Raw genomic sequence first — 8,646 nt, forward strand, 5'->3', positions numbered from 1 at the left:
AATGTTCATCATCCCTTCATAATTGCTATATTTTAAATGTCATAAATGCCCAAAAAATGGGTATAACAAACTTACCTTAGTCTTCAAAGAAAGTGGCTTGCATGTACTTGATCTTGCATGCAACTCTTCTAAGCTCTAAATTGATGATCAAGTGAGCTTGAATGAATGAGATCCTAGCCAAAATATAGAGGGACAATCCTTTAGGGCTTTACCATAGAGAAGAAAAAAAGGAGAACAAAAAGATGCCAACTTACCTTTAAATCTTTAGTTCTTTAAGCTATTATCCCAAAGCTACAATGGAGTTTTTATTGAGAGAAAGGGAAGGATTTTCAAACATTTTAGAGAGAAGGGAGAGCTTCTCTTGTTGTATACCAAAAAAAAATGAAAAAAAATGAATGGAGAAAGAGTGAGCTAGGAGTGTGGGAGAAGGAAAGAATATAGAAGGTGAGACCTTCGGTTTTTCTTGAGTGGTTTTGAAGAAAACTTGGTAAATGAAGAAAAGAAATGAGTACCCCTTAACCTCTACCCCAAGTCAATCTCCCCCTATGGAAAAGACACCATATCCCATTTTTATTTTAAAAAAAAGTAAAGTTACTAACTCCCCAAGGTTAGAGAAGTCATCTTACATATATGAAATTCCCATAGTTTTAACTTAGAGACCTAGGATAAAATTAATTTGATTAAATGTTACCAAAATAGTTTGATGACATTAAACTTCCTAAAATAAATATTACATAATTTTACTTTTGTAATTTCCTTTGGTCTTAATTCCAACTTAACCAGAATAAAGTATTTTCCCATAGCTTGCACATATTTAATTTTCCTGGAAAATTCATTAAGATTCATTGTTTTCCCTTATTCATAATTATTTTATGCTCAACTTAATTTTTTTCCATAATTATTGGAGAATATTTTAAATCTGAGATTTCCACCCGATTAGGGATTTTAAGTTGGTTCGCGGCAGCAGTCTTAGTTGATTGCAAAACCAAACTTATCACATAATAATTAATATTTAAACACATAACTAATTTACATACAAGACATACCATATTTCTTACAAGTATCAAAATACATGGAAATAAAATTTCCCGAGAATAACAAATCCTGTAAACGAGAGTTATACCCGGTGCCCTAAATGCGGGGCATTACAATACCTACAATTTATACAAGTTTCATCCTCGAAACTTAAAAAAATTGTGGGTATAATCTTTTATCTTCTCCTCCGGTTCCTAGGCTACTTCTTCTACTCCATGGTTTCACCGCTGTACCTTAACCAATGGAATAGTCTTATTGTGTAACACCTTGTCTTTCCGATCCAAAAGCACACTCGACTTTTCCTCATACCATAACTTCGGATCTACATCCAATTGTTCTTAAGTGGGTACATGAGTAGGATTTTCCACTTCTTTCCTTAACATAGACACGTGAAATACGTCATGCACCCAAGCCAAAACGGGTGGAAGAGCTAATCGGTACGCTACTTCTCTAATTCTTTCCAATATTTCGAACGATCCAATGAATCTCAGATTTAGTTTCCATTTCTACCCAAACCGGAAGTGTAATGCCCCAAATTTCCAAATAAGGTTGAGGACCTTGATTAGGAGGCCGGGAGGGTCATAATTGATTTATTATGTTATTAAGTGTTCATATGCATGTTTATGTGAATTGTATTATTATATGATGATAAATGCATGCATATGGGTTTATTTTAATTATAAGGGCATTTTGGTAATTTGGCCCGTTGAGAGCGTGATTGTGTATTTTCGTGCATGTGGGTGAGTTATGAATGGTACCACATTGTATGTGGATTTATTCGAGCCTTTCGGCATGAGACGATCATGAAATGCAAGTGTTTGGTCTGGTCATAACGGGTGAGTCTTGGGGTGATTTTAATGATTAGAGCATTGCAGGGAATTAAAGGGTAACGGGATATGATTTATTGGTAATTGAGAATATTGAGAATAGCGGGAATTGGAGGGTATTAATTATGATTAACAAAATAGGTGCGAAAGGATGATTTTTCCCTTGGTGGCTATTAAGGTTTATTTTAGACTTGAGGGCATTTAGGTCTTTTCACCCTTAAAGATTTATATCAGCCATTAAGGCTGTAGAAGCTTACCAAAAATAGAGTATTGCTTCCTCCTCTCCCGATGGTTTTCTCCTCCATTTTTCTTTGAATTTTCAAGTCCTTTTTGAGGAACCAAACTGTGATAAGCTAGGGTTATGCTCCACCATTAAAGAGGGTGTGTTGCTGAGATTGAGGTGAGTTTTTAGCCATTAGAACTCTTGCTTTTGCTCTGTTTTCTTAGTTGAGTTCCAGCTGGTTTTTTGAGTTGGAAAGTTGGGAATTGATTGGAGTTTTAGCTAGGGTTCTTGGGGTTGAGGTGCCTAGGACATGTGGAGATGGTATTTGGGTTCATTTGGAACTTAATTTGATGTTTGGAAGCTTTTGGTTTGGGTTAGAAATGGGTGAATCGAAGGAGGAATTTTCTGGGCAGTGTCTAGTTGGAGGTAGCGCTACAGCGCTACCTAAAGGGGGTTCTGGGGTAGTTTGGCTCTATGAAGAGCGTTGGGGCGCTAGGAGGGTAGCGCTACAGCGCTAGGAGGGCAGTGCTACAGCGCTACCCTGTTTCTTCAGAACCCCGTTTTAAGTGTTTTTAAGGGTTTTTGGCTTGAAGTTTCATTCCTTAAGGCCCGGGATCGAATATACTCACCGTGTGGGTACATTTCGGGGTCCCGACAGTGGGGTTTAGATCAAGACCCTATCTTTTTTTATTTTCATTAATCGGAGATTGTATTTGGTTATGACTAAGTGACTGCTAAAGGATTAAGGATCGATCGTTCTCAAGGGTCGTTCTTGTTCTAATTCTTGCTCGAACCAAAGGTAAGAAAACTGCACCCTGTGTATATGTGACATGGATGGTTATTCGTGATGCATGTTGGATGTTTAAATGTAATGCACAAGAAACATGTGATTAGGGCATGCCGTGAATATTGAATATGAGATTGGTCAGAGCTTGAGCCTCTCTGTTTATGCATGATCCTAATTGTGCTAAGAATTGTTAAGTAAGCATGCTGAATGCCCTGTGTTGGATATTTGACATACGATAAATGTTTGGTAGCATTGCTTACTTGTGTATGGCACTGACAAGTCAGGGATGGCACCGAGAACGGCATAAGCGTCATGAACGCAGGGCTGATAAAAGATTAGATCTGATCAATATCAACGTTGAATGACTCTAGGAGCATTAATGCTGGACCGACCTTAAGTTCGATGAAAATTATAAGTGCTTGTCTAGTCTAAGACTAGTAACTCAGAGCCAGGGCCAAAGGCCTAGGTGACAGCTTGTCACATGGATAAGGAGCAGTATCCCATGGTTATGACTCTATGGTCATGGGGAAGGTTATGTTGGTGACTAGTCATCATGCACCTATCCTGTTTAAGCTAGTGAAAGGTTCACTTATCTATAAATCCCCGGTGATCCTATCGTCACATGGATATTGGGAACGGAACCCACCTTAGTGACTATTACAACCGTCACTCTTCTATTTAGGGCAATCAGCCTGGTATGGTTACCGGAACCACCAGTGTTAAATCACTTATCTGATTGAGATTCATTTGATAGTCATCCACTCAAGAGGGCACGATTCCTTATCCTGGATACCCATCATTACGTGAATTTGTCTGCCTGATTGATTAGGGCTATATCTGCTAGGTGTGTGCCTTATGATTTGATGACATGTTATTACTGATCATGAGCATATTAAGTTTTCTTACTGGGCTTCAGCTCACGAGTGCTATGTGGTGCAAGTAAAGGCAAAAGAAAGCTGGACCATCCTTGAGCTGGAGAGCTTAGGTGACGATGTGTACATATACGGCTGCTCGACCGCCATGGCCGAGGGTTGAAAGAGGAACTAGGGTTAAACCTTGTTTGCCGCTTAGATCGGCCCGTTGTAAATATTTTCCTACAATAGACCTATAAATTATATTTTTGGGATCCCAATGTATACAGTAAACATTCTAATGAAACGTTATATCTTAACCAAAAATTTTACTCCCTAAATCGCTAATCATACTTAGTTACACGATTTTGGCCAAATGACTCGATTAGTGAGTTTAGCACTGTTTATAAGGCACACTGTAACGATCCCTGGAGTTCGGTGCGTTACAACTTTGGTATCAGAGTGAGCCAAGGTTTATGGTTCCTGAAGACAAGCCGGGCATGTACACCCGTCACTGAAGATAGCTTCACTCATGGAATGGTAACTATTTCTTTAGTTATGTGCTTAATTTCTTAAATAGAATGTAAATGCTTTACTTGCACATTGTATTAGGGAGCATGAGATTCTGATAGAGCCTGGCTCTTGACTATATGATTATATGCTCCGTGAATATATTTATATGAATGTGATCATATGATTACCTACTCCATGAATATATATAATTGTAATATTTGCATGGTTGAGTTGGAGGCATGGTGTGAATGTTCAAAGAGCAGGGATCATGATTGATGTATGAATGCCATGGGCATGTTTATAGCACTGCAGGTGGTTAATGAATGTGGTGTGGTAAGATTTATTATGTGGGGAAAGCTCTTGATATGCTCATCATGATTAATGGGTCAAGTCATTGACTACAAATTCAATCAGTAGGTTTATATTCAAGGTAAATAATGAGGCCTGGTGGTGGTTATACAGAGGCTGGGAGTTACAGCCGGGGTTTCAGTTCTTCACCTGCTCCTATGAATTTTCAGCAGATGTTCACAGATTTGCAATCAAGGTTGCAGAGGCATGAGGAAGATATTAGGTGTTTGAATCAACAGTGGAATCTATTGGGGAGCACCTCTTCCTTTGTTATGCTAGGAGTGGCACCAGCTTTGGCTCAGCCTAGGGTTAAGAACAGATGGGAATTTCTTTGTGGAAGATTCCAGGAGTATTACCCTCCAGTCTTCGAGGGAGGCCTAGATCCATTCGGAGCTGAGCAATGGATGGGCATGATTAGTTCCATTCTTGATAGTATGGGACTGGTAGGTCACGATAGTGTGATCTGTGCGACATATGTATTGCGGGATGATGCCTGAACGTGGTGGGAAATAGTATCCCAGACACGGGATACAACTGTGATGGACTGGAAAGAATTTAGGCAGCTGTTCAATGAAATATATTACTATGACTCAGCTAAGACTGCTAAGAAGAATGAGTTTATGAGTCTCGTTCGGGGAAAGGCGACAGTAGCTGAGTATGTTTGCAGATTTGATGGGTTGGCCAAGTTTGCTTTAGAGTTGGTACCCACAGATATGGCTCAGAAAGAAATTTTTTTTCAGGGATTGAACCCTGGAATAGCTCAGGGCATTAGAGTTTCCCAGTGTATGAAGTCTTTACCTATGCTCAGGTGGTAGAGAAGGCTCTTGCTGTTGAGAGCATAAGAGATGAGAAGAAGAGTGCTAGGGAGCACAGAGCTCAGATAGAGGTACTTCAACTTATTGGAGCAAGCAGGAGTGAAAGCCGGAAGACTTATCCAATATGCGCTCGATGTAAAAGGCATATTCCAGGAGAATGCCAAGCAAGAGCATGTTTCTCATGTAAAATGTTTGGACATCGTAAGAAGAATTGCGCAAGGCTAAGAGAGGGTGAGCAAAAGGGGATAGACAGCTCGATTCCAACTCGAGTGTTTATTCCGAGGCAGTCAGAGTCTGAGACTGAGACTAGTTCCTCGGGGGTGGCACGTTAGCTTTTCGTCCTGATATTTATTTTGTGCTAACTAATTTGGTGCCATGGTGTTCTTTATTTATTTCATATAGAGAGGCATAAAGTTGCTATACAGGTCATATGGTTATGTTATGATGAAAAGTGTTACTGTATTGGTAATTTAAGAGATCAGGTGAATTATTGTAGAAAGGACTCATCGGTGGTTTCGATGAGTTGGTTATGACTGACTAGTTTTGGGTTTAATCCAGGATATGGATTAGTTAAGTAAATGTGAGGCAATTTTAAATTGCAAGGAAAGAATAGTATTTCTTGGGCTTGAGAGCAGAAAGTCATGTGACAATTGGCACTGTGCATGGATTTGATATGTTTATGACATCTGTATTGAGAGCTAGAGTTTTATGACAAAGAGATGCATGAAACTCTTAGCTAGTGTGGTGGATACCATATAGATTGTGCCAGTGGGATTAGAACATACTGGATTATTCTGTGAGTTCTGGATGGGCTTCCAGGGGGTTACCAGGATTCCTTTTATATGGAGAGATAGTATGGTGATTGGATTGGTGCCAGGGATGGATTCAGGTTTTAGGGCACTGTTTTGAATGGCTTAGCAGAGTTGTAAGAATTAAAGGCTCAAATAGTGAGTAACATGGTATTCTCTAAGGTGAATCTTGGATCTTATTAGTACCAGTTAGAGATCAAGGAAAAGATTATGCAGAAGTCTGCTGTTATAACAGATAAGGGCACTGGGAGTGCTGAGTTATAATTTGGGAAATTGTTTAATGCCAAGTGTTTGTGAATTAGATGAATAAAGCATTCAAAGGTTTATTTGAATGGGAATTGTGATCGTCTTGGATGATGGTATTGTAGTGTTTTCTCTGTGGAGATTTGCCAAGGTCAAGGAACACCTTAGGGGCAGGAGTTCCTTGGGTGGTAAAGATATTTCAGGTGCCTTGGGAATTAATTCTGAGTCTTCTTGCAGATCAAAATAAATTCAGGGGTCTTTATGACACCTCAGTGGCAGAGAAAAGTGATTGTCTATGTAATATGTTGGTTAAAGGATCTGACCAGAACTAGAGTAGAGTTTCTGGTGGGCCAGGTGGCCAGATTTATGTTTGAGATTACCATCTCAGGGAAGATCAAAGGAAAAGATGATTAAGTGAAGCACAAAGTCTTAGCTGGATTAGCTAAGGATTAAGCATTGTCGGATATGGGTTTATTATGGTATAAGGATCAGATTTGGGATCCGATGGACACTGGGATTAATTGGGAGATTCTGGATGAGTCTCGTGTTATTCTCCTATTCTCTTCATTCAGGCATTGTGATAGTACATCAAACGTTGAAAACTTTATAGTGGTGGCCTGAGACGGAGAGGGGCATAATGGAATGCATGATAAATTTCTTAACCTGTTAATAGGTCAAGACAGAGTATCAGGAATCAGCAAGGTCATTGCAAGTTTTGATTATTTTATAATGGAAAGAAGGAAACATCGCGATGGATTTCGCGGTGGGGTTGCCCAGGTTAAGGGGTCAGCGTGATTTGGATTGGGTCATTATGGACCAGTGTCTTAAGTAAGTTTATTTTGTCAGCAGGGATGAATAACACAGCTGATCAGAATTTATATCTCTATGTGAGAGAGATAGTGCGCCTTCATAGAATTCAAGGTCTATCTTATCAGATGAAGACTCTTTTGTTACTTCCAGGTCTTGGAAGGGTTAAAGAAGGGGATGAATGCATATAGATGGAATTCAGTACAGTTTATTCTCCTCAGACTGATGGTAAATCAGAGAGAGAAAGAAAGAAAGAAAGTTATCCAGTATTAGAAAGGTACCTTATGAGATAAGGTATGTTTGAGAATGCTTAGTACCAGTTCATTGGAAGGGAATGGTGAGGTGTGGATTATGGATCATGAGATGGTTCAGGGGACCATTGAGATTGTTATAGGATATAGCTTGGATGCTCACTTCTCAGAATAAATGGAAAAGTTTTACTGAAGTGAAAAGTAGGAACATGGAGTTCCAAGTAGAAGAGTGTATCTTCCTTAAGGTATCACCATGGAAAGGGGTGAGGAGTTAAGGGCAAGCTAAACCCTAGATTATCTTGGCAGTTGAGTCCTGGATAGGACTGATTAGGTTGACTTTGGATCAGCCTCATCGTTGGCACTTTCGGTTGAATATAGTGTGTTATGTATTTCTATGCAGGGGACATGGGTTAAAGGAACTCATGAGTTGAGTCATAAGAATCTGAAGGTTAAGGTTAAGTATTCTGGTAAGGAGTAGCCAGTTCATATTGTAACAGAAGTAATAAAGTTCTGAGGAACAAAGTGTACCTTCAATTAAGGTATGTTGCTGAAACAGTGAGGTCGAGGAAGCGACCTGGGAAACTGGAATCAATTGTGCGGAACCTTTTTTTTCTGGGCTGTATAGATAAATTTTGAGGACGAAATTTCTGTAAGGATGGGATAGTTGTAATGCCCCAAATATCCTAATAAGGTTGAGGACCTTGATTAGGAGTCCGGGAGGGCCATAATTGATTTATTATGTTATTAAGCAATCATATGCATGTTTATGTGAATTATATTATTATATGATGATAAATGCATGGATATGGGTTTATTTTAATTATAAGGGCATTTTGGTAATTTGGCCCGTTGAGGGCGTGATTGTGTATTTTCGTGCATGTGGGTGAGTAATGAATGGTACCACATTATATGTGGATTTGTTCGAGCCTTTCAGCATGAGACGATCATGAAATGAAAGTGTTCGGTCTGGTCATAACGGGTTTATGTTCGAGGCTCGGGGTGAGTCTCGGGGTGATTTTAATGATTAGAGTGTTGCCAGGAATTAAAGGGTAACAGGATATGATTTATTGGTAATTGAGAATATTGAGAATAGAGAGAGTTGGAGGGTGTCAATTATGATTAACGAAATAGGTGCGA

The sequence above is a fragment of the Humulus lupulus genome, chromosome 5, assembly GCF_963169125.1.
Source record: "Humulus lupulus chromosome 5, drHumLupu1.1, whole genome shotgun sequence".
Lineage (NCBI taxonomy): Eukaryota > Viridiplantae > Streptophyta > Magnoliopsida > Rosales > Cannabaceae > Humulus > Humulus lupulus.